Consider the following 24,341-nt stretch of genomic DNA (forward strand, 5'->3'; position numbering starts at 1 on the left):
CTTTTTAAAAATGCAGGCCTTCTCTTATCCCTCACCTCTACTCATATTCAGCAGGACCTAGTCTTTTTGGTCCATTTGAATAAAGTTGTACATTCGAGGTGCACAGGCAAAGAGTTGGGGTGGGAGAAGACAACGTTAGAAAGTAAGGTATTCATCCGATCAAAACTGAGATTTTCTGATGTGTAAAACTGAGAAAGAAACCCAAAGCTGAAGTGCTTATTTATTACTCTTATGCTATCTGACAAATGATTTTGAGGAAGTTTTGAACATAGCCTGTAGAGATTTTGCTTTTGAGATTTATAAATTTGGTCAGGAATCACAGCAAAATTTTTATTTGTACTAAAGAATCAGATGAACTATTTTCTGGGGTTTATTATTAATGTGTTACCAAAATAGCAGACTAGAATTAAATGTTTAAAAAGTAAATTCAAATGATAAAGAGGATTTGGTGGCAACCTCTGGAAATGTTCATCATGTTTTAACGTATTAATTTATATACAATCTTTTCCAAGAAGCAAAACACATACAAGAAAATTGCAAAACATACATAGATCAGTGAAGCAGTACTAAACCAGATTCAGAAACAGAAAACTGGGAACACTCCAGAAGGCCCTCCCCTGGTCTACCCTTCCTGTTACTACTCTCTCTCTCTCTTCTCCACTATCTTGACTTGTAAATATATAATTAAATATTGTCTTTTTGAATTTTATATGAATAAAACCATACAATATATATTCCTTTGAGTCTGGCTTTGTAGCCGACAGTATTTGTGAGATTCATCCATGTTGTTGTGGGTAGCTGTAGATCATTAATTTCCATTGATATATAATATTTTATTGTACGAACATACTACAATTTATGAATGACTTCTACTCTTAATGGAAATGTGGATTGTTTCTAGAGGCAAAGATGAATAATTCTTTACGAATAATCATGTATCTATCTTCAGTACATTTGTGTATACATTTCTCTGTTGTATATACCATAGTGTAGAATTAATTATAGGGCATTTGGGTATGTATATTTACAACTTTAAAAGATAATGCCAACTATTGTCTACAGTGGTTTTATTAATTTATCTTTTTACCAGCAATGTTTTATTGACAACACTTGGTATTGTCAGTCTTTTTAAAATTTTAGCTTTTGGGGAGGATATGTAAGGGTATCTCATTTGGGTTTAATTTGCATTTCCTGATAACTAATGAACTTGAGCACCTTTTACATGTGTATTGGCTACATGCAAAGCCTCCCCCGCTTTAAAAAAAATTTAAATCATTTTTCTATTGAGCTATCTTTCTTTTTCTTAGTGACTGATTCTAAATATCAGCACAGTGTTGGTTTTATGTAGGGAAATAGCTTTTTCTACCTTGTGGCTTGCCTTTTTATACTCTCTTAATCATGTCTCTGATAAACAGAAATTTTCAAATTTAATACAGTCCAATTTATCGATTGTTTCCTATATGTAATGATGCTTTTTATAAAAAGTTTTAGAAACGTTATCCTGCCCTGATTAAATGAAGATACTCTCCTATATTATCTTCTATGGTTTATTGTCTTGTCTTTCATATTTAAAACTGCAATGCACCTGGAAGTTATTTATTTATTTATTGGCACGGTGCAAGGTAGGTTCAATATATATATCTTCATAGGGATCCAATCGAGCCAACCAAGATATTAAAAATGCAGCCCTTGCCTCACAGTTCTATAGTGCCATCTCTGAAGGTAATCAAGCATGCACACCCACTGCTTGGGACTGCATTTAGGCTCTCTCTTTTCTCTTCCATTGTTATATTTGTCTATCTTTGTGCAAATGCCACACTCAATTACAGCAGTCTTATAATTAGTCTTGATATCTGAGAGTTATTAAAATAGATGATATGGATTAAAACTGAGGCTCAATTTGTCAGCTAAAATCAAGGGGAAAAATATCTCAAGTAAAATAAAAAGGGAATAAAAATTCATATCATAAAGTCATATCCAATTACTAAACTTGAGCTTTTCAGTGGCCAAGGCAAAAAAGGGTTCATATCTTCCAGGGGATAAAAACATGCCAATTGTTCCTATAAGCATAATCGCTCTGACTCTAGAACCTGAGAGAAGCTTCTCTTGTGAATCCTCAAGAGCAAAGTGGGTGATTCAGTGGATCACATTCCCCTCACAAACCTGCTCAAATGCTTACAACATTGGGTTTCTTACGGTGACTTCTTATATCATATCTTAAAAATAACAGCTCACATTCATTAGATACTCCTTAAGCCTCTTCCATAGCGTTAGTTAAGAGGCTTCCCGAACTATGTGCCTAGTTTACTATCACTGTAGCCAATGTCACTATCTCTATTTGAAAATCTCACCAACCTCTGGCTATAGCTGTAACACCACCACAGTAGGTCCTCTGCACAGGCAATAGAAATGAGTTGCTAAATTTTTCAAACTTCAGGTGAATCCAATGCTTGCTTTATTCACATATTATGTGGCTCTTCTTGGTGGAAGGCTCACAAAGCATAACTCAGTCCAGAGGTCCTGCCTACCTATTTCAGAAAACTAGGTTAGAATATTTTTCCTGGACATTTCTTGGTGTGCTTCCATGAGCCTGTGCCTTTTCCTATACTTCCGAGATTGATGGTTTGGGAAGAAAGTTGTTCTGCTTCCTGAACTGGTGGTGTTACATTTATGTTATCCCCTTCTCCATTCTTGTACGAGCCAGGGAATGATGGGAATTTATAAAAATAAGGCACATAAGCATTTCAAGTTTTAAGATACGGAGTACATCCTCTATGATGGATGCTTACATATATGTTCCTAAAAGGAGGTCACAACCTTCTCAACAGTTCTTTCTAGCTAAAGAGGATAATTTACTTTAATCCTTCAAACTACCATGTAACACAGAAGCTACCATTATAAACCCAGTTTTATAGACAAGGAAAATTAACTTCAGAGAAGTGGAGTAACATGCCTAGGGTCATTAGAAAATAGTGTAGGTGAGATGTAATGCCTGAGATTCTTGATGTTATAACCCACTTCCCTAATCATTCAACTAGTGCTTGTCAAATGTTAATTTAATATGCATACAAATCACTTGGGGACCTTATTAAACATAAGTTCTGTTTCAAGAGGCCAAAGTGGGGTGCCAATAGTTTAAGTTTCTAGCAAGCTTCCAGGTGACACATACGTTGCTGGCCTCAATACCATATTGAGCAGGAAATACAGTCTCAAAATAAGACTTATGTTAGTGCCTAAAGACAATCTAATAGCAGCATATAGAGGTTAACCCAAGGTGATATAAAAAGGCAGCTATGATATGGTCTACATAAATCCAGGGGAAAAGCAAATGTTAATCTATATTTCCAAACTCTAAGACGGCCATTAACATATTTATTTCCACATTCAAATAATGCATATTTATTGAGCATCTACTATGTGACAAACACAGGTGGAAGCAGTGAGCAAAGTAAACTCTATTTTCGGTGTTTGTGCACCTGCTCAAATATAACTATAGGCTTACTTAAAAAAATATATCAATGCCTTTGGAATATAGAACAAGAAAAAAATGTGTTTGAGCATCAACCAAAACAATAGGTTTTCAAACTATAATCCTGTCAGAAATTTCTACTCATGACATCAGAAAATGCAAACGAGAAAGTCTAGATCTGCAGGCATGACTTAAGGAGTCAACTGCAGGGTGTTTCCCCACCTATTTGAGAATACTTAAGTTGACAGATCTACTTTCACATGCATATTAATGAGTTTGTTTGCATAAGTTAATTCTATTTGATGAATGGGGATTATATAACCCTCATTTAATTCTTCCAGAAATCCCATCCATAAGAGCTACTAGAGTTTATCTTACTAGGGTTCTATCCCTTGAGCACAAAGGATTTATTTTAATTATTTCATCAGTTTTAAGCAAAAGTAATCAAATGTAAACAACTGTGCTATGGGGCTGTTCCCCCCACCAGTTGCCTCTCAGCTTTCTGTTTTTGTCTTTGTACTGTTCTCAGGATTCATTTAGAAAGTAATCCTAGTGTTTTCATTTAAAAAGGAACAAAATCTGGCTGAGTCAAACATCAAAGTTTATGACATTTCTTTTTGGCACGTCTAGAAGGTTTAGGGCCTTGACTATGGTTATTAACATAAATATGAATATTTATAAAAGTTAATACGTATCCAGTAAGCCAAGTCCTGGGAAAAGCAGTTCCCGGGCTTGCTTAAATTCCCACAGCAAGTGTGCGGCAGAGCCAGGATTTTAAACGTGGCTCTGACTGACAGCAGAAGTCAGGCTTTCAACACAAGCATCCCCAGTGGCAGTTGTCCTAAAGAAGCATCTTACGGCCTGTGGTCCCGGTTATCTCATCTCTGCCCTCCACCTCTCTTTCTGCAGTTAACAAAAGGAAACGTCAGTCTGTGATGCTCCGAATAAGGTCCCTTCCCCTCAACTCCACGCTCTCCCAACAGAAATGGAGAGGGTGTTTCGACAAGACCCTCCACCACGCATCCCCAAGCATGTATCCTTGCCTCCGTATTTGCCTTGACATTACCATCTCTGATATGCTGGGGATCCACTGCGCTGTACATAGGGCACTGTAATAAGTCTAGAGTTCCAAGGTCACCCCTTACTGCCCAAACCCTCATCTACACGTAACTCTGCTTGTTCCCACTTCTGACCCCATTTGCCAACCCTCCCCCAGCTGCTAAAGTTCTTCCCTGGACTTCATGAAACAAAGTCAGTCACCAGCCGAATCCTTATACCCTTAACCTTTGCTGACTTCCTCCTCACTGGGTTGCATCACCTGAAATTTGGCTTTCATCTGAGGATGCTGCTTCTCTTGTATTCCGCCAAACTTGTGACTATTTTCTCCCAGGTCCTCTTTTTCTTAATATTTTTATTTTATATTGGAGTATACTTGATTAACAACGTTGTGTTAGTTTCACATGTACAGCAAAGTGATTCAGTGATACATATACATGTAACTATTCTTTTTCAAATTCTTTTCCCATTTAGGTTATTACAGAGTATTGAGCAGAGTTCCATGTGCTATATAGTAGGTCCTTGTTGGTTATCTATATTAAATATAGCAGTGTGTACCATGTCCTCTTACTACCCAGTCTGTGAATGAGGATAGAGTGCCCCTTTTTCCTCAATGCCACTTCTAGATGACCTTCCTCTCATATGTAATGCCCCAGTCACTAGGATCATGGCCATTAGACTATGCTACCCATGTTGTCTTCATGTTCTCACTCCAGATCATCCCATCATTCCTTGGAGACTTTACCTCCTAGCTTATTGTTAATTTCACCAAAACACTCTTGTCATATTCTTGGCCATTTCATCTTACACTATATTCAGCATTCAGTATTCAATAACCTGATTTCTCAGTTCCTTGATTTTTTATCTTACATTGACCTTGTTCATCTCTCTACCTTAGCCAAATGCCACCCAGTCAAGTTGACTCCAAAATCTTGTCACTATCTAAAATGCCAAGCTTCACTCATATCTAATTTTTCAACCTTCCCAACTCTGGAACACCACTTCTTAACTATCTAGCTCACTGCCCCTATTATAGTCCATGGACTCCAACCACACTGCGACTCATTGGATCCCATAATATATTAATCCTAACAACTACCCTCTGTCCCTCTCCCACCCCTTGTCATCATTCTGTTTTTAACCAGACTATATTCCCTGATTTACCTTTGAAACCATTGTTTTCCAGTTACCCCTGACTCAACTGCTCATTTCTTCCTTCATTTTATTCATCTGGTGAAAACCTAACCATGGTGAAATCCAAAACAGAATTTTCACCCAGAGAAAAGTCCAACCATGACAACTGGTCTCATTTTTAATTCATAAACACTGACATCAAGTGGGACCTTATTGTCACTTAACATTAAGATTAGGAAGGGAAGTAATCATGAAATTCAAAGATGTTACTGTGTTGGGTTTCTCTTCCCCCACAAAGTCTTCAAAGTCTTGGCCTTTTTTTTTTTTTTTAATCTCACAACCTATTCCCACTTTTTAGACATCACCCAGCTTGCCTTTCTCTTTAAATACATGTCATCACCCTCTTTCTGTACTGAAATTCACTTTTCCTGAGTCTGACTGTGTGCTGTCCTCCAAGGATAAGCATACAGGTGTGTGATTTTCTTTTTGTGTGCCTTTTCCCTCATCAGTAGTAATCAGTAATAGAATGGCCCAACTACTTTCTTTCTCTAAAGTGTCTGGATTTCAGAATTCTCGAAGTTTGATAGTAATGATCTTTCTTTTAAAATTCAAGTTTCCTGACTAAGATGCTCATTTTACTTCTGGGGAATAAGATTTTGGAAACGCCAAACTACATGTAAAACTGCATGCAAAGAGGGCTCCTTCTTGTCAAGATGACTTGAGGAGACTCACAGAGACTGGTGAAATGCATCTGTGAGAACCTCCAAGTTGGGCCATTCTAAATCCTATTGGTGTTTGGCTCAGTCCAGGGCTTAAATAATCTTCCCAGGGCATCTCCTTAACAAAGATTCCCTGTTGGAAGAAGGCATTGTTTGGATAAGTCTGGGAAGTCAGATGCTTAATTTCTGCATTTTCTCCACTGGACTGCTAAATTTTATTTAGAGACAGGTATAGGAATGGATACAATGTGGATGGTCTAATCTAATTAATCTATTTCAAGCATTCTCTTTTGTCAGCTGACAAAACCCCTTCAGCATCAGTTCTCACACCACCTCACCTAACCCAGCCCAGCATCGTAATGCCATACCCTTTACTCTTATATTTTTGAAAGCAAGAAAAGTAATGTTTATATTTTTATTTATTCTCTTAACTCAGTAGTGTTGGTCTGCACAAAATTGAGATCTTAATAAATACTGAAGTAGGTTTTCACTCTTTTTCTTTATATAAATAGAATTATTGATGTTCATGTTCTCCTCATAATTATTATATTTTGAAGTGTGGCTTTGTGTTTTATTCCTTTTGTTTTAAATCTTGGTATAAATGATATCAGAGTGCAATTCCTTTTGCAACATTTTTTCCCCCTCTACACTAAGTTTTAAAATTTAGTCATATTTCTACATGCTGGTTTCCTTCTTTCCTTTTAACTGTTGTATAGTATTTCATCACATGAATAAAATAAAGTTTATTCTATTTCTATGCAAGGATGGAAATAAAAATTTAATCTTATTTTTCAGGAACAATATATTACAAAGATATATTCATATATTTATGAATTCATTTAACTTGTTTTTACTGAGCTACTATCATGTGTCAGGCACTCTGATATTTTGAAGGTACAGTGCTTGACAAAACACACATGTCCTTGGCCATGATGAGTCTGTGTATGTAGTGGGAAAGGGATCATCTAAATATATACATAGCATAAAAACCTTAATAAATAGTTGAAGAAATTCTGAGAGACTAAAATGTAGGGGTTATTTACGGGTGGTGCAGGAAAGTAGGACTCAAGATGGATGAAATCTCTGATGGATGAAAACTAGAGTTTATCCAATATCAGTGATACATTGTGTTTTTTATACCTAATGCTATAATAATGCTGTTAAACAAACAAGGAGAAAACCCCTGTGGTATATAGCAGTAAATCTTTATTTTTGGTCACAAGTCTTTGGGTTACTAGGTGGTTTTTCTGGTCTCATCTGTGCTCACTTATATATTGGGGATGGAATAAGCAGCTCTACTGATTTTGCTGGGTCCTTTCAGTACAGGCTGGGGCAACTGGACTGACTCAGTTCTTCTGCACAGAGTCTCTTATGCTCCAGCAGGTTAGTCTCAGCTTTTATCATAGTGGCTGGGTGGGGTTCCAAGAGAAAGAGAGTGAGCAAAAGATTACAAAGCTATTTTGAAGCAGAGGCTCAGAATTGGCAGATTGTCACTTCTGCTGCATTTTGGTTGTAAGGCCAGGCCAGATTAAGCAGCGGTAAAGTAGACTATGCTTGTGATGAAAGGTCCTCCAAAGTCATATTGCAAAAAATGTGGGTATAGTGAGAGGTGAGGAATTGGGGCTAATTTGCAAAAACTCTCCTATAAATGATACAAGGGATGGCACTGAAGAAAATTCCATGTAGGGGGAACAACATATTTAAAGACTTAGAGGCTGAAAGGAACTAAGACATTCCAAACTTAGGAAAAAAAAGGACATTGTGGAGTTTTTTGAAGAAAATGAATGGTATGAGAGAAAGCTGAAGTGGTTGGCAGGGATAAGGTCATGCTGGCCTCACTGCCCATGTTTTGGATTTTGAATTGTGTTCCAAGAACAACAGGACCCCACACAATTTTAAGAAATCGATTGCATGATCTCATTTTAATTGATTTTATTATCTAATTTAATCTTTTCATGATTTAATAGATTATATAATCTAATTTTTAATTAAATTTCTTTGGCCAATATGTGTGATAACATATAAAAGACTGTAATTATGCAAGTGATGGAACAGTTTGGGAAGCTATACAGTTGTTCAGATGTTATTGAATAGATGAGGAAACCATGGGTGAGAGGGTAGCAAAGGAGAAGGAAAAGTGGAGATACTGTGGAGGAATTTGTGATGTTAATAATGTTTGCTGCTGGAGGGATATCAATTTTGAGGGAGAAGATGATATCAAAGATGGTCAAATGGATAGTTGTGTTTTGTATGAGTAAGACTGAAGAACTACTTTGAGGAAGGAATTAAGAGTTCCATTTTAGGGATGTCATATAGTTAGATGTGAAGGTCTATATTGCATATAAATATTACCTGAAGCCATAAGAGTGGCTGAAGTCACCAAGAGTGAAATTTTCTAAAGAAAGAAGAGGTCCCCAAAATAAATCCAAAATAATTCCAATTATTAGGCATCAAGGAATATAGATAGATATACACACACTTTTAAATGGCTACGTAGTATCTGATTATATGAACTTTACCATATTATTTTAAGTAACTCACTGTTAACGGGCTTAGTTAGACTTCATTAGACAGTGATATAATGACCATGTATTATATATTCCTTTACTCATTTGACCAATTATATCCTTAGAGTAGATACTAGAAAGTTGAATTGCTGGGGAATGTAAGTTTTACATTTCACATGTGAATATATCTTGATTAAAAACCCTTAAGAAACAGTTATACCAAATTATACTTGCAGCATCGCTGAGTATGTGGTTTCCTCAGTCCCTCTCAAGTGTATATATTGCTTTTCATTTACCATCTGATAAGTTACAAATTTTTGTGGCTTTAATTTGGATGTCCTGGTTTATTAATAAAATTGAACTTTTCATGTGCATATTAGAAATTCAAAATTCTTTTGCAAATTTCCTACACATGGTCTTTGCCTAGTTTTGTATGGAGGGGTTCAGATTTTTCTTATTAATTTCCAGAAATTATTTATTCTAAGTGCATTAATATTTCTCTATTCCAAGTTATTTAACATATTTCAACTTTTATTTTAATTTTGCTTGTGGTACTTTTATCTTATAGAAATTTTAGCATGTAAAATTGATACTTTTGTAATTCAAAGTATCTCTGATTTCCTTTAAATTTTTTTGTTTTGTGACACATGCAAAAACATTTCTAAAGCCCAGGATTATAAAATTATTCCCCTTTAGTATCCTTGTAATTTCACTTATTACATCTAGATCTGTGATTCATCTAGAATTTATTTTTGTAAGGAGCTTGAGGTAAACACCTAGCTTTGCTTTCTCATTTCTGTCCTGTGACATTTTCTCATTTTCATTTATTAAATAGTCCAGTGTTGACAGAGCCCATTTTCCACTTAAAATCCAAGTAGTTATTTGCTGTGGAGGCAGTAAAATGTAGTAATTAAGAGTAAAGACTCCAATTACCCTGAATAATTCCCTTCTGCCCTCATCCTGCCCCTCCTGGTAGAGAATGTAACACTGGCAGGTGACACAGTAAACTGTTCTACAAAGCTCAAGACTGTACCACAGGGCATTATTTCTCCTCTGGAGAAAGGCTGTTTATCAACTAAAGACAAACTTTTAAAAAGGCAGCACTGCCTAGATCTTAGTAGTTTTCGGTGCTTTATTCTTCCTATGAATAGGTCAGATACAAAGGTTTCAAAGGCAGCCATTAAGACCAAACGCAGCATCGAAACTGGAGAAAGTGAGTGAAGAGTTGCCTTTGAGTCCATTCCATCAATTTCATTTTAACCTGATTTATTTGGCTATATGTTTGTCCCCCTCTGCATTACCTATATCAGCTTTATCACAAATCAGTCCCCTGAAAGTTGTATTGGAAAAGCAATAAGTGTGATTGAGATATTGTTAACAACAAAGCATGTTTTGGTCCCAGAGCTGTTAGATTCTGATTGATAAAATTTAATATTTTGGAGAGAGAGAGAGAAAAAAAAAGACTATTATTCCAATTCCTTTGTTTGTTGTATGGGTAAAGTTCTTTTTATCTCCTCTACTTTCATTGTAGCAGTACAACTGAGATTCCAATAAATTATTGAATGCAATATCCAGATGTCCAGATTATTTTTTGGTGCTGCTGCTACTTCTTAGTGGGTGAGAGAAAAGATAGTTGAGGTTCTGGAAAAAGTGTCAAAGCTCAGCAATAAAATAAGGATTTCATTGAACAGAGAGTAATGAAATCACCAAATTTATTTCCCTTTCACTGTTGTAATGCAGGTAAATCTTGCTTCATATGCGTCACAAAGCTTGAACGTGCAGTGGCCTGGCTCAGGTGGTGCATGGTTTATATGTGTGGGACTGGAAGAGTACTCATAAATACCTTTAATAAAAAACTGTGGGTTGAAGCAGCTTAGTTTTTCAAATAAAAGAAGTTTCATTTGTGCCTGGGATCATAGCTGTTAAAAGTCAACTTTCTCAACTTTTCCCCCTAGTACCACTCTTCTAATATCGCTGGATGCCTGAGGATTTATATCTCCAGTTCATATTGACACTCTTAGGTTTGGCTTTTATCTGCTCCATGGTGCAGTTACCTTTGTCTGGGGTACTTTCAATTTCCTTTCTCAGATCCTCTTCTTGGCTGTGTCACATAAAGATCAGCCAGGCTTAATAGAGATATTAGTCTGAAGGAGTGTTGGTGACGGGGTAGACCAGGGGTATAAAAAGCCACACAGTAAATACCTTTGATTTGCAGGCCAAGCTCTCTGCTGTTACAGCGTGAAAGCAACCATATATAAACAAATGTGTGTTGCTGTGTGCCAATAAAACTTTATTTACAAAAACAAGCAGTAGACTGGATTTAGCTTGTGGGTCATCATAGTTTCCTGAGTCCTTGAAGAGACAGAATATTTTTTTTAGATGCATTCTGCCAATGGGGATAGCTAACATTTATTGAGCATCTACTCAAAATCTCGTATCATTTAGCAAAACTAAGAGGCAGGAACTATTATAAACCCATTTTACAGATAAATAAGCAGAAGCTGACAAAGATCAAGTAATTTTCTAGGACATGGTACAGGGATGTTTGAGGTCAGGCTCATCCTGGGACCCAAGCTTTCTAACCATTTATTCCATAATGCTTTTCTAATTAATCAATAGGAATGAAGATCCCACAAAAATCCATTTCGGTGAGATGTTTCCGTGTGTGAATAAGTTTTTTTTCCTTTAATTAAAAAAAAAAAAATGAAGTATGACATAGTGCTCTAGCTTATTATCCACAGGATCCTAGTTTGCTATTATTGTTTAAATTTAAGTGTTTACATTTTTATCTGCAGAAAATTAATTATGAATTTACTGGTAGGGGAAAAGTACAGAAGACTAAATAAAAGATATGTAAAGTCAGCATGAAATGTTGGAAAGTGTCAGGAATTTGGAGTTAAATGAACTGGCTCTATCACTTACAAGATGTGTGAGTTTGGGCAAGTTGCATTTTGAGTCCTAATTGTCTCATTTTTAAAATTAGAGCAGCACTGGCTCTATAGCTACATTATTTTCAGAATCTACTGAATTACTAAATAGAGACATGCTTGTACAGATATATTAATATACAAAATCATGAACAGCATAATATATAAAATACATTGCATATAATTAAATATATATATGCAAACATACACACACATGAAAGTATATGATGTATGTGAAAGTGTATGTTAAAAAGTTATATCTTCTTTAGATGAGTAAAGAGAGTGTAAGTTTCAATGATCTAAACCAAAAATGCTTTGAATGTGAACCAAAATTTTAGAAGAAATTTTCACAGATTCTGAGGCATAAAGAGCTGTTAGCGGGTCATCTAGGCCATTCCTCTGTCTTTAGGCAGAGATATCCTTAAGCCAATGCATATGAGATCCTGACTACTTCTTTTAGAGAAGCAATTTAGTGAAAGTGCCTATAAACCCTTTGCTGATAGAAAGAGAACCTCTTGAATACAAAACTGACTCCCTGATTGTAAGTGACTCTGTGATGACAAGCAAGAGAACTTTTCAAAAACAGAATATCAAGAACATTTTTTGTTTTGGCGAGCCAACTGCCTTGCCTGCCTGTGGCTTCCAGACAGGGGTTCAGACTCAAAGCATCCAGAGGCTCCATCTGTACTTACTATGCAGCACAGCACCTCTTACGGTCCAGAGGTGAGTCTGAATATTTTATACCATTAACTATGTAGTACCAAAGATGGATTCAGGGCAGATGTTTGATGCTGCAGCATGTTTGGGCTGTTGAATACCATCATGAGTTTCTCTACCTCTCGTCAACATTTTAATAGTGGTAACAACAGCAATACAGTCTCATTATTTGGTGTTTTAGGTAATAATTCACTGAAAGAAAAACAAAAATTGATTTTGTTTCTATAAGGCATCATATTCTCTGCTTTATGAAGAAATATGGAAACTGGCTGTTCAAATTTAATGTGAAGCTTCAGAAAACTCCATGTGTGCCATGAAAAAGAAAAAAAAAGAGAGAAACATGGAATTCCCACAGGAGATGAATCTCTTTGGCTATTCAGTTTATTGCTGCATTTTCAGCTTCTGGAGCAGTGCTTGGCAAAGAGTCGCTGCTTAATAAATTGGCAGATAAGACTTGTTTTAAATGTCTGTGGTATACTCTTTCTGTTTGCTTGACTTTCTTCAAAACCAGACTTCATGACAAGGATTCGGATGAAGTAGTATATTTGGAAGGTAATTTCAGGAAGCATGGTGAAGGACAAGGAAAGTATAAAGGAAGGACAGAAAACCCACAAAAAGGAAGCTCAGGAGTAGGTTATCACAGTGGGCAACTATGGCTAAGTACAGTGGGCCCCTCTGAGAAGCTGTACAGAACACACCACACGATTGCTCCACCACAGGGCAAGGAAGCTAGGGTTCTTACCTACCAACTCCCTTACCTCCTGGGTTGAGGGTCACTCCTGAGGACATTAAATCCCCAGCAGGCATACAGGGGATGTAAGTCATACTATGCTCATGGAATAAAGAAGTCCACGGAGCAGTTTCAGGCAGAGAGACCCAAGTGCTGAAGGTAGCAAATTCTCAACTGTAACTGTCCCCCAAAGTGTCAGGTGACTTCCTAGATGGGCTGAGCTACAATGGCTGCTACAATCATACCTTGAAAGAATCACACTACTTTTGGTTTTCTAAGTGACAGTCATAATGTGAGAAAATTCAAGAAATCTGTTGGTATTTACATCTATTACACAGTTTTAATTAAAAAGGTCACAGAGACTTATCTAATAAGGTAAGAGGGTATGTAAAAGTTCAAAGATAGCAGTTCAGGAATTTTATGTTTTCCATATACTTGACCCTAGTATTTCTATGAGCAAATATGTTATTTTTCAGTTGTTTCTGATTACTGAGTAAGTGATTGGACTGTACTTATTCTACCCTTAAAATAAATGAAATACCTAATTGAGGCAATTGGACAGTGATCTACTTGATTAATCATTATGCTGAAGATGATAATTACAGTTGCTGCTTGTCTTGTAAAAGAGCAAACCTAGGTTGCTGGATGGATAACCTCTTTTCTATAGTCACAGTTGTCTGGCATTAAACATCTCAAAAATCTCAAATACGAGACACAAGCAAACTTCATGGTAGGTTCAAGAGCTGAGAAGTGTATAGAGCGGTTAGGATAAGCCAAAACAATATGCAGTCTGAGATTTTAAGGGTGCATGAACTGTAAGTAAATACAAGGAGACTGATCTGCCGAGAAGAGAATGGAGCAGATGCTCAAAGAAAAGCAGAGATGACGAAGACCATGGCGACTGGAAAAATAAAAACGAGATGGAGGGAGGGAACAGCTGTCCTTTGGCCTTCCTGTTCTCAGTCACGTTTCTGTACTTTGTTGGCATGATTTCTCTTGAAAACTTTATACCTGCCCCCTCCTTTAGTTTAGAATGCTTTAAGTAAATTTCTGTCCCTGCCATGCAAAGAGACCCAGATCAAACAATGAACATGATTATGACTGTAGCAGAAATTAGAATGTGTTAGATCAACTGGGTCATCATTTAGGCATTATGGCATTGTGGCAAAAACTGTAGCTCCTTAGAATTTGAAGCTTAGCTCCAACAATTAATTACTAGTTCAGTGACCTTTTGGCAAGTTTTCTTAAGCTTTTGGAGTTTAGCATTTCATGTGCAAAATATGCATAATAATGGTACATACTTATTAGGTAACCATATAACTTATTGAGGACTATTTGACATAGTATTTAAACAGGTTACTTATAGCATTTCATTTGATTCTCACAATAATCCAATAACATAACTATTATAACATATGTTTATAGATTAGATTCACCCATCCATTCTTCTTTTCAGCAAACGTTTGTTGAATATCCTTTAGGTATCAGATAATAAGTATATTAAGTAACACTTAAAAGAGCTGAGAAGTAAACTTTTCAGTGTCTCACAGTTTATAAAACAAAGAGCTGAATTCAAACACACGCTTATTTAAATCCAAAGCCCAAACATTATCTTTCAACTATGTGAACACTCTTTCCTTTTATATAAAAGAAATAAACATCCCCTCTGCTCATGGGTTTGTCTCTCTCTCCTTGGCCATGATCTTTTATGACCAAACTTCAGAAGTGATGTGCCATAATTTCTGCCATACTGTTGGTCACACAGACCGATTCTAGTAAAATGTGGTGGGAAGGGACTAGAGGAGGAAGTGGATACCATGAGCAGGTTCACTGCGGGCCATTTTGGAGTCTGGCTACAACATCATTTTTCAGAATACATCCTAGCCTCTGCTCTCTGCAATCTTCTATGATCCAAGAAAAATTGTTCTTATCCTCTCAATTCCTGAAGAATATATGCTGGACTCCATATGTAGTATTTTGCATTCACACATTTGCTTTAGTTATAATTATTTGTTAATTCATTAAACATGTTTAATACCTGCTTTTTGTGAGCACTGACCTAGTTACTGAGGGAGGACAAGGTCCCTCTTCTCTTGAAGCTTATAGTCTATTTCGCAAAAATTGAAATAAATTAAACCAATCATCATTTCTGACAGTGATTAGACCTTTGGGGGAAAAATAGAGAGTGATGGGGAGCTGCTACTTTAGACTGTTTGGCCAAGAGAGGCTACCCTAAGAAGGTAGCATGTAGGTGGAAATCTGAATGTTAGAAAGAATCCAGCGATGCAGGGATCTGGGAGGAATTTTTCAAGCAGAAGAAAGGAAAAGGCCGAGGACCATAAAGGGAAGGAAACCTATTGTGTTCTGAGAAACACGAAAATAAAATGTTCATTGTGTATGGAGTTTCCTGAACAACAGACAAAAAGAAGTGGTAAGAAGGACCATATCATACGGAGGCTTAAATAATTTAATAAGTGATTTAAAGTCGTTTTTTATTTCTCTGAGTTCATTAATCATTAATCAAACATTTATTGAGTACCTACTGTGTGCCAGCATTGTGTTATGTACTGGGAATACAAAAACAAGCCCACATACTCATTTTGTACAAGGAAGTCATACATGCAATTGCAGTTGAGTAGGGTTAATAAATAATTTCACGAATACATGAACTAATGAACAAACTCTACATTTAAGAGATTCTTATAATGAATTATAATGAAATGCAAGCAAATCACTTATCATTTTAGTGTATTAAATCAACCAATACTTCTCGAGCACCTGTCTATGAGATGCAGCTATTTAAAGGGATCCTGAGAGATTCGGCAGAATGAGGCTGAGACTGAAAGAACCAATTTCAATTTTGTCAGAAACAAGTACTATGACTCAGACCAATTTCATTTATACAAAACTCCTGTCAGCTGGCACTTTCTGCCTCTTAAAGTCTAAATAAAATCTACTCACTGTTCTGTAGGAAAATCAGTGTCCAGATTCCTGCATATCCCAGTAGACAGATATTCATTCTGACCATTGCTTCCAGCTCCAGCTTTGTCTCTGCACTACCTCTTACAGTTTTCCCTCTTTTCTTCACCCTGGTTTTGACCCAAGAGTGGATGGTACTTTTAGTTCTGTCCCCCACATAAAGCACTGCTAAATATATTCACATTGTTTTTCGTTTGTATCAAAACATTTGTGGAGGTTTGGGGGAGGAAAGGTATATTGACACAAGAACACAAACCATTTTAAGTTGAATTGTCTTTTTCTGAAAGTCCTTCAGCATTCTGTAAGTTGATTTTCCTTTTGTTTCTATTTCTTCCCCCACCCCTACCACCCAACCACATCCCTGCTCATTCCTAACACAGACCACTCTGGTTCTCTCAAAAGTGTCCTGTCTCCTGATCCACCATATCCTTTGGAGTTCAAACAGTCCATTTTCTTAAATCATCCCCAAACTTCAGGCATCTACACATTATTTTTGTGCGGTCTGAAATATCCACGTACCACATACACTATTATTTATTTTTCCCAATCAAATTGCTTTGACTTTTTAGTAAGTACATTTGTTTAAAAGGACATACTTATCACCACTGTATCTAGAAAATTGGTGTCATTCATCATAAATAGAAGGAAATTTTAAAATGCAATGCACAGCAATTAAAATTTAAAAATATTTATTTGTATAACACTTAAGTGCACTGCCCATAGAACCAAGTACACCTATCCTGTACATTGGTAGTATCTTTCTTGTTCACCTGTCAAGGTTACTATAAGTAGTTACAAAGATGATAGAAGTGAAAGTGCTTGGGAAAAGAATGGGGTTTTATTTAAAATAGATGCACATTCTTGCTCTGGCTTCTGCTCTCTCTCTCTCTCTCTCTCTCTCTCTCTCTCTCTCTCTCTCTCTCTCTCTCTGTTTCTCCCTTTCTGTCTCTAAATGACAATGCATGCAAAAGTCCTTATCACTGACCCTCAATTTCCCTGAGGGCTGAGTTGGTGAAAGCTGCAAAGAAAATGCAGACTGTAGCTGTGACTCCAAAGACCTTGCTCAGAGTAAAACAATTTGATAGAAACAAACAAATAACAACAACAACAAAAAAAACACCAGTATTTAGCAACAATCATGAAGTCAACTCCTTAATTCCAGTTGTGCAAGTTCTTGCAAATTGAAGTCGGTAGGATAAAACCTCTGGTAAACTCAGAGCGTAAGTGTGTGCGAGGTGTTTGAAAAAGTGCTCTCATTTCACACTCTTTGTATAAACAGGAGTAGTAACACATTTAGCCAGGGGCTCAGCTCCATTACCTTGAAAACTCCACCTTTTATATTCCACATAGGTTGCAAATTTTGAAATCAAACATTCTGATTAAACCATCACAATGAATAAAAGGGCTTATTATGTGCTCTGTCAGAAAGGACTCTGGTTGCTGTAAATGTTCACATTAATCCCTCTCATCAAGGATCCTGGAGACTTACTTCAAGGAAATCATTCCCTTTTACTCTAATGAGCATCACAAAAGTGGGTCAAAAGGGAGTTAAGAGTGGGATTGTTCCTGAAAGGGCACAGGTTCACCATATTTCCACCAAAACTAATACTCCAGCCCCCTTTGCTGATGATCTGGGACAGGAGGTAATTACAGCTGAGGCTCTGGACAAACTCCCTCAGACCTCAGAGCGGGCCAGCGGTCAGTTTGGCTTTTTTGCTACAACGTGCAGACTTTTGTACCAGGCTAGGACTTTCTTCCCCAAAAGGCAGGAAGACTGTTGGATAAAAAAGAAATTCTGCTTTGCCTTCTTCTTTTCCCCTTCTCCCTTTCCTCTGCTTTTTCCCTCTCCCTCTATGGAATGACCAGAGTGGTATCCTGAAGAGCTGAAAATGCTTCCAGAGTCAGAGCTAGGTAGGAGTCCCTTTCTGGCCGTCTTCTAGCTGTGTAGCCTTGGGCAAGTTACTTAACCTTTCTGAACTTTGGTATGTTTATTTATTATAAAATAGTGTCATAGTAGCTACATCTCAGGGTCACTGTGGAGATTAAATGTTATGATGTTTATAAAGTTCCAGTAACTGGGAAGTATGTCAGTAAATAAGAATTCCCTTCCCCTGTACTAGAAACCCCGTTCACTGCAACCCTCCAAGCTCTTAACTGATGCATTCGAATGTTTAACTGAAATTTATTTAAACCCCAGTGTCCTTTGGATTAGCTACTTTGGTGTTCACGATGGAATGTATTTTCTCTGTCACTCATGGCTCCTCAGCAAAATCCTCAAATGTTTATTCTGGAGAAAAGACTACCTTGCTCTCCCCCCCACCCCACCCCCACACACAGCTGAGTCCACATCTTCCCACATGCTGCAGTGCATCCTTTATTCACCTGAGGACTTGACCTACTCCAGATACTCCTCTTTTTGCACTTGAACACTATTTGTATCATTCATTAATCTCAAGGAGCACAAATAGCCCTAAGAAATCTCTTTAGAGATAATTGACTAAAAAGGTACTGGCACTATCCTCCCTGTAGAACAAGAGATGGGAAAATGAGTAGGTGCCAAAAGGCACACTCCAAGACCAAGAAGAAGCAGGGCAGCCTAGGATTTTTCTGGCTACTCACACACCAGGCCAAGAGGTTACGTCTGCCTCCAGCTGGGCTGTGTAGCTTTCTGGGCAGAGAGGTTCAATGACCCTCCATGTAATAATAACTCCTGTCAAGTTGGCGAAACATTCTCTGTAGTAAAATGAAATGTGATGTGGCAGTGCTTGGAATAAAATTTGACTTTAGGCCTTTTTTTTTTTTCATTTATTCACTGAGCATTTGGGCTGGCCACTGGGTGAGCAGAAAAGGGAGTTCCATAAACAGACTTCAAGAAAATATGTTTTGTTACATCATCAGACTGAGATGAAAATAGAAAATGAAACCTATTTAAAAATTCTAAACAACCTCCTTTTGGTGATATGTAGGTAGATCGTTAATAATACAAAGTCCCCAACATTATTATTTAGTACTTAACATCTTCTAAACATTTAAAAGACATTATATGATTATTCCTCTAAGACAGGTGCTCTTGGTAGCTTCATTTTAATTAATTAGGCCGCGAGGCTTGCAGGATCTTAGTTCCCCGACCAGGGATTGAACCCAGCCTATGGTAGTGAAAGCGTGGAGTCCTAACCACTGGACCACCAGGGAATTCCCTGTAGCTTCATTTTAAAGAGCCAAAAACTGAGATAGAGAATATTTAATCTGCCCTGTATCAACAGCTAGCACGGTGAGGCTAACATTTGAACCTACACAGTCTGATCCTAAACCTGTGTTCTTAATCGTTCTGATCATTGGTCACAGTCTGATCATTCTATCACTAATAACCTCGTCGGGAATTCATTAGTGGGTTGTTTAATCTTTACATGCCTACTTAAACTGCTTCTTTTCTTTCTAGAAACACTGAAGATCTGAACTCTTCAGTCCTCTCACATCCAGTCTATCCTATGCTATCAAAGTTGCATCACTCCATCCTTCACTTCTGCTTCTCTCATTTAGTTTTAACTATAGGGAATATGCAAACTTAATAAGCAAGACAGAGGACAGGTCATGCCTAAAACTTGTATCTTTTTTTTAAGTCATAGCTGACACTGTTCTTACCATTAATCAGACAAATGAGTCCATTTATAGAATTTCAAATCCAGTCTTACATGTATATTATAATAGACCAATTATTTCATATTTGTTTACTTGTGTTTATTAAATGCTTTTCACTCTGAAAACCTTGATGCTGGGCTGATAGAAAAAACCTATCCCCCCCCCCCCCCGACTATTATCCTATATATATTTTCTTAAACACCATAAGAAAATGGTTTTCAGTGGATTCATTATTCTCAGGAAACCAAAAAACGACTCACTTCTCTCCATTTATTTATGAATTTTTATAAAAATACTTTTATACCACAAAAGGAGGAATTTTAACTTGGATTGTAAATGGATTTGACACCAGAATCTCTTAAAATATCTCTTTACTTCCTGCTTGCATATTACCATTCCAAATTTATGTCCAGTATCAAGACTTAGCTATTGCCTCTTTTACAGAATTTGACAATATCACTGTGCTTTATTAGGTTATGTCATGTTATGTTACTGAGTTGTGCTAGGAAACACAGTAATATCACAAACTCTGTAACTGAGTATATCGCATCTTGAAAATGATGCTGGAAAATGAAACTGGTCTAAGTAGAGATATTTTTGTATGCCACTTAATAAAGATCTGGGAAAATTAATTACAGTACCAAGAACTTCAGCTTATTCAAAACCACCAGGAAACAGGAAATAGTAACATGAACAATTTTGGTATTCTCCATGAGTGGTCCTCTTCCAAGGGGAAAATTAATGGAGATATGAAATCAGAATTACCTTACCTTGTCTTAAGATTCAAAAAGAGTACTTTGATTGCAAAAGTTGCATATACTATATCTGGGAATTCTGCAAGACTAATGCAGAACTAGAGAATTATTCTTGGTATCTTTCACCATTTCCCTTTCACTAGGCAAGAGTATCAGCTTCTCCTCCTCCAACAAGATATTTTTGCCATAGGTGAAAACAAAACACGTACCTCCAACGTGAGAACTGCATCACAAAGGTGAACACACACACATGCTCCTCGGTCTTGTTTACTCCAGCACCACATCTCAATGCTGAGACTTCTTCAGAAGGATTTGCAAAGGGGGGAAACAAAACTTGATTGGTGGAAAGCCAGGAGCAGGGTAAAAGAAATCTTAGAGCTGAAAATCAGATTTAATGTCCTCAAAGTAACACATAATTGAAGTTGCTTTTGAGGTGTGGAAAGAGAGAAAACGAGCACTGTCTCTGGTCTGAGGGCAGATCATATGGCCTGTGTCTAGGGTCAGACTCTAGTTAGAGAGGCAGTTAAGCCTTGGGTGAAGCTCTAGCTAGAGAGGCAGTTAAGCCTGGTGGTTAAGCAAATGCCCTCTAGAGACATGATATATGGAATTGAATTTTATTTCCTTTTCCTATAAGCAGTGTGAACTAGGGCAGATGCATCAATTTCTGAGTTGGTAGTAGGAGCTGGAGGGAGGTGAACTTTTTTGCAGAGGAAAATGGGAAGATTTTGATTTCCCTTGCTCTTCAAAGAGAGGGCTGTAGTGGGAAAATTGGAGAAGAGAGAGAGAGAACAGATGTAAGCAAAAGAACTTTTAAGAATCAAATACCTAATATTTGATTTTAAGGTGTTTGGGTCACATCTTACTAAATCAATAAGCTTGACAACAGCAGCACAAAGTATGATAATGGTGGTGCTTCAAGTGTGAGTGTGTGTGTGTTGAGGGGGTATATCTATCTATGTATGAAGGTCAAGATAAGGGGCTAAGTTCCTTGTTTGCAGGGACACAAGAGTGGAGGTAAATCAAGAACCACATCTGAAGGGAAAAAAAAAAACAAGGATTCAGAGGAGCAAGGATATTAGAAAGGGAGCTATTTGTAACACCTAGCAATATAGCACTCCCCACCCCACCCCAGCAATCTGCAGAACCCTGTGGAAAGGCATTGAGCTTTTGTGTTTGTTTGAAAATGGAATGGCAGTTTATGCCATTTTATATGCTGTAAGTGGCAGGGAGACCTCAGTCAACATCTGGAAAGCAGAATAACCTGGTGTTTGAGAATGTGAGCCCTGGAACCAGACTATCTCCTTTTCAGTTCTGTCTTGATGAATAGAAACCGTACGGTCTTCAGTAAGTTGCTAATCCTATTTGAACCTCAGTATCCTCCTCTGTGAAATGAATGTGACGTTGGTACCTATATTCCAGGATCATCATGAAGATTCAATGAAACTGCTTCACTGAGTGTCTGGCACTTAGTAGTTATTCTTGATATATGAAAGAAAGAAAGAAAAATAAAGAAGATTTAGAACACTAAAACAAAATAATTCATGCACAGCAAATAGAGAAAGATCCAATTAATAGTATTATTTTTACTTTGGCCAACTCAACTACACTATGTCCTGCTTGAAGCATGGACCTTTTCCTGGTGAATATTTTTTCCTATCCCTATCTTTTCGGGTGCTGTTCTCTTGGTCGGGATCAATAAACTCTGGGTACCCACAGCCTTCCTCCGAGTTTATGAGAGTTGGCAAACCACTAGCCTCCTTCTGTGACAGGGGCTGGCACCGCCAAGCACATCCTCTGATTGTGATCCTCAGGCCTTGGCAGCAAATACACAGTTTTCTCGCTTTAATTGGGCTGAGATTCATTCCTACAAGTGGTGGCTGCAAAGATGTATTCTCTTTACAATTAGGCGTTGCAATACTTAGCATTGCTTGGACTTAATTTTAAATACATTTTGGTGACCCTTTTCCCTCCACTGCACCTTGGTTGCTCCAGGAGAGAGCAAATGGCCCAGTAATTCTTTAAAGCTCATTTTATGAGCCATTCTCAGGCACTTCCTGCTGGCCTTTGGAACAGAGCCTTGTTTGTGAATGCATTTTTGCTTATGCTCCTGCCAAATGCTTCCTCCAAAACCAGCAATAAAACCACAGGATCCAATAAGCCCTGGTCATCAGAATGGCTTAATGAGAGCAACCTCGACGACTGGGGTCTTTAATAGCAACCAGCACGGCAGGACTTGTACCTTGGGCACAAGGACATCCTGGGCAGGTCACCTTTCTGGTTTATGGGAATTTCTCCAAATATTATAGAATTTGAGACTCAGGGAACGACTCATACTAAGCTATTTTTCTCTTAAGCAAAAAATGGATAGGACAAAAATAGGAAAAGGTGGTTGTCTCTGGCCTCTCCTTAAAGAAGAATAAATCTGGAGTTTTTAAAGGTCTTACAGAGCAAAGAAAATTTCACTGAATGCATGTATGGCTACCTTCAGTGAACCTTGCTTCAAAATAATCTGAATTATGTTTCTGGTTAGCAGAAAGGTACTTGAAATACAGGTTGGATACTTAAAAAAGATCTTGTTCAAAGTACATTCACATGAAATGGTACTTAAATTCACTTAATTTAAATAAAGCAAAACTAGATCATGTCTATGATCTGTGTGCTATTAAACAGTTTTAAAATCTGAATTATTAATTAAAACCTGTGAACTAGTATTATTTTCAAATGACTGTGTTTTGATTGCTAACAGAGCTTGGGTGACTTTTGAAAGAGGCTGATTTCCTTTCATGTCAGCTAATAGAAACCCCATTGTAATCATAAGGCATGGAGAAATTATGTTACAAGTGGATACTATTTAAGTGGAAGTGAACACAGAATATATTAAAGTACCCATAGTCTTAACAACAGTGTGTTATAATGACTTCTGATTAACACTGAAAACACGATTGATGTTACTGTGAGCGTGGAACACTGACAATGTGACACACGGAATTTATTTGAAAGCTTGTTAATTTCATACACTCATTCAATTTCTCACTACTCCTTTGTGACAGTTTTTGTTTTCGTGACCATTAAAATGTCATGACAATTTAATGGGAACTTTCAATGATAATAGTAAGGAAAAAACCCCCTTAAAATCCTCACCTGTTATTACTGCTCGAAATAGAAACAATCAATATATTGATTTTTGGTTTTAAATTCAGTTTGTTAGCCTGATTCTTAATGAGTCACGTGTAAAATGATGCAAACCCAAGTCAGGGCAATAATTCACATCAATGGTACCAACATATGTAGGCTGATTTAGTCTTTCTATGGCCAAAGAAGAAAGAGGGAATATTCGTTTAAAAATCCTCTAGAGGAAATGTAATGTACAAGGCACTCTAGATCCTAATCAGATGTAAGGCTAATGACTGCTGAAGAGGAAGGGGAAGAGATTTAGGTAGGAAGAAGCCAAGTCCATCTTGGGCAAATATTTTCATTATTAAAAGTAGAGCATATATAAGAGTTATTAAACTTATAATACTCCTGCCCCCCAAAATACCTGAAACAAGATAGAAATTTACCAATATCTAATATAATAATGCAAAGTAGGTGGTCAAGATCAGCTGTGCTTCTGCTCCATGCAGTCACTCAAGCACCCAGGCTAGTGGTCTTTTACCTTCAATATTTTCATGTCATTGGCCATCTAGATGGTAGTGATATTGGGTGGGTA

General features: G+C 37.2%; 2 protein-coding genes across 19 annotated transcripts in view; one reads left to right on the forward strand and one right to left on the reverse strand.

The window, feature by feature from the left end:
* Positions 1-24,341, reverse strand: part of LOC307193527 (uncharacterized protein) — a 730,787-nt gene that overhangs the window by 503,598 nt on the left and 202,848 nt on the right. For 13 of the 15 annotated variants that reach the window (XM_079935641.1, XM_079935642.1, XM_079935639.1 and 10 more), the window contains exons 6-9: positions 22,041-22,110; positions 21,458-21,664; positions 20,842-20,932; positions 16,221-16,348 (exon numbers count right to left, since the gene is read on the reverse strand). The gene's annotated coding sequence lies outside the window, so the exon portion shown is untranslated. The remainder of the gene's footprint in view (positions 1-16,220; positions 16,349-20,841; positions 20,933-21,457; positions 21,665-22,040; positions 22,111-24,341) is intronic. The other 2 variants (XM_079935632.1, XM_079935643.1) reach the window with 1 other exon arrangement.
* The window catches only part of CNTN6 (contactin 6), a gene marked incomplete at its 3' end in the record, with an annotated part of 232,143 nt that overhangs the window by 98,053 nt on the left and 109,749 nt on the right, over positions 1-24,341 (forward strand). The window lies entirely within an intron of this gene.

Source organism: Stenella coeruleoalba (genome assembly GCF_951394435.1).
Source record: "Stenella coeruleoalba genome assembly, chromosome: 10".
Lineage (NCBI taxonomy): Eukaryota > Metazoa > Chordata > Mammalia > Artiodactyla > Delphinidae > Stenella > Stenella coeruleoalba.